Raw genomic sequence first — 3,368 nt, forward strand, 5'->3', positions numbered from 1 at the left:
CACTGAAAGACTAATGAAAGCATATGTCTTCGGGACTTAGACAAAATTTGTAGAATATGTATTTAAGTGTTACTACTTAGCGTGTTTTCGTAGTGTTTTTTAATACACTGCCACGCGTCGAAGACGGACTCAGGCGGGAAGATTTGAAATTCGAAGACGGTTTCGTAACTGTCCAATAACAGATGGCTTCGCTGGAAGTTCTGATGAGAAACGTGGCAGCAGATTAGTGTAGGACCGTTAAGGTCGAAACTAGTATAAATAGGAATCTCAATGTTAGGATTCTGTGTGTTCATTTTGTACAAATCACTCACATATTTACTCAAGTATCAAGCGTTAAGAGAAAGAGTTCGCTGAGAAAATGTACGTATGACACCACCATTTTAATACATGTGTATTATCTTTTGTTTTTATCTTCCAGAATTACTGCATTTCGTTTACTTCTTGCCATTTACATTTCTGTATCTTTACTTTAACGTCATTTACTTTCGAATTACTTTCATGCTATTTACTTTCAAAGTCTTTTACATTTCTGCAGTTTAAGATTCTTTACGTTTCAATAGTCTTTTTTAATTTTCTATGTTATGTTACTTATCTTTCCATTGAAGTCACATTTATATATAACAAAGTGATTGTCAAGACTATTTGTTCTTTAATCGAACAACGCTTATTGAAGAAGACGAATAATGGATATGGTTCGAATAAACATTGATAATAATCTTTTTGACTATGTGTCCTAGGATCAATCTAGTCGATCCTGCAAGTAACCAAATCATATTTATTATAGTTTGGAAGACTAGCGGTTGTTTACCGGAAATCACCGTAAACAGCTGGTCAAGTTAGCAGCTAGTCCTTTGACCAGTAGAACACTGTCTAGTTGAGGGGATCCTGAATGTTCTAACTTTCCTACCACTTCAGTCTCTGCCCTGGCTCCATCACCAAAGGTTACATAGCTAGTGGAATGTGGCTTGATTTCTTCTAACAAGTTTTTCATCCATGTCATTTTGTGAGCAATCAATACAGAACCTTTGGCAACCCATTGTTGTTTCTTGATAGGGTTGTGCTGGTTAAGATTGTTGGTATTTGTTTGCCAAGGATAACCAAACAGTTTGTAGCAGAACGATTTTAGGTGGCCAAACCTTCCACAGTAGTGGCATCTCCATGTCGTGACATCGATACTGGCGTCTGATTGACATGATGAGCTTTAGGTTCTATCTTTTTCCACCCTAGATTGGGTTCAGATTTCTTTATAAATCCCAATCCAGACAGATTCCCTACTGTAATACGGTGAACTGACTTTATCGAAATGTACGGTAAGCAAGAGTCGCCACCGACTTTTATTTTATCCAAATTAATGAAAGGCTAAAAGAACAGAAAAAACCTTTTAAAAAGAAAACTGAGTTCGGGGGGTAAGTTATACAAAGGGAAGGTGTAAGACACCCTTTGTATCCATGGTTATCCATGGGCTCTTAATTGGTTAGCTCACTTGTTTGTTTGAAATGTTGGAAAATAAGTGTGTGAATAGTAATTTGAAGAAGAACTTTAGCTTTTAAATAAGCGTAGTCTTTTGAATTTGATTTTGTAAATAAGTGGGAAAAATATTTTGAATTTGAATTGAGCAAGCAATTAAAAGTTACCTACCTTAAGTTGGAAAAAATGTTCTTTTAGCTTTTCAGGGTGAAAGGGTCTATCCATACCATAAGAGGGCAGAAAGTCTTTCAATTGGAGGTTTAAGGGTCATTGTCGCGGGTGAAAAATCGTTTGTTTTTCTAAATGAGACACCTGATGCCTTCTTTGGGCTCGAGTGCTCAAAAAAATGATTTTTCTTTTGTATCGACCAAACTTTTTATTGTTTCCAAAAGAGGAAAAGGAAAAAAGCTGCAATAACCTAAAAGTGGGGGGAGAGATCTTGGGTAAGAGGGTTGGTTATACGAAGGGAAGGTATTAGCACCCAACGTATCTATAGTACTCTATAGGTTTCTTTGCTTTGTTTATTCCATTCTTGTTGTGGTGGAGGTTCTTGTGAGAAAAAGGTGGGACCTAAGGTGTTTGTTTGATTATGCTCGCAAAGATCATCGCGATCCTCTGCATACATATCCCTTAGAGGGAATCAGAGCATCTGTAGCTCGGGGTCTACGGGTGCTAAGGTTTGAATGGTTTTTTTGTTTTGTTTTGCTCGCCAAGGATCGACCTTGTGCCTACGTATTCTCAAAGGGATGTTGAGAAAGTCAGAGCAATCGTAGTTCCCACTTATGCTAGTGGAAGCAAAGGAAAATAGACAAATGTCGTCTAAATGCTAGATGTATCTAATATATATCATCACATACATCTGTTTGATTTTGTTTGTTTAACCAGCCTTGTGGCAAAAACTTTCAATGAAGTCAGCCTTGTGACAAAAAGTTTTGATTAATCAGCCAGCCTCGTGGCAAAAGTTTCAATGAAGTCAGCCTTGTGACAAAAACTTTGATTAATCATCCAGTACGGTGGTAAAACAGTTTGATTGATTAGCCAGCCTTGTGGCAAAAAGAAGTTTGATTGATTAGCCAACCTTGTGGCAAAAAAAGTTTGATTTTGATTGATTGATTGTTTGTGATGATATAGAAGAGATACTCCTAGCATAGAGATGAAAAATGTCTAATCTCCTAGGGTATTTTGATTTGGATATTGGGGGATGCTTATAAGAAGCCCGTGGGTCCTTGTACGAAGCCCAAGAGGAGGCTATCCGAGGGTCCTTGCATTGTAAGCCCAAGAGGAGGCTATGGGAGGGACAATCCAGGGTCCTTGCATTGTAAGCCCAAGAGGAGGCTATGGGAGGGTCACTCGTTTGTACAAAGCCCAAGGGGAGGCATGGTATAGTTGGTTTGAGCTCTTAGAGCGATTTCACCGGGAAACCATACCCTATGTCCTAACCTAAACTAGTGGAGATTCTTTGCACGAAGCCCAATAGGAGGCTATGGGGAACCTAGTGTTGTACTAAGTTGAATAAGCATATATAACACAATCACAAGTATGAACAAGTACGAACAAACATGAACAAGTACATGAACAGATATGAACAGTTATATGAACAGTTATATATGACAAAGTATGTGTATATAATGGAGTTTATGAAGGAAATATACCTGTAAGCATGATCCATTTGTATACACAGGGCTCGGGACTCACACTCGGGGAGAAGTCCACTTGAGTTTATTCAAAGCTATGTAAACAGGTATTTACAAAGGGCTTGGGACTTATACCTACATGGAGGCCCATGGTATTTTTGGGAAGATTTAAAGAAACCTTCATTTTTGGTTTGTTATTCAAAGTTAAAAATCAAACTGATCGAGATATGTACAAGAGGCGTACAATGAAATACCTAATTTCATGTA

This window comes from Vicia villosa, unplaced genomic scaffold (genome assembly GCF_029867415.1).
Source record: "Vicia villosa cultivar HV-30 ecotype Madison, WI unplaced genomic scaffold, Vvil1.0 ctg.001712F_1_1, whole genome shotgun sequence".
In the NCBI taxonomy this organism is placed as follows: domain Eukaryota; kingdom Viridiplantae; phylum Streptophyta; class Magnoliopsida; order Fabales; family Fabaceae; genus Vicia; species Vicia villosa.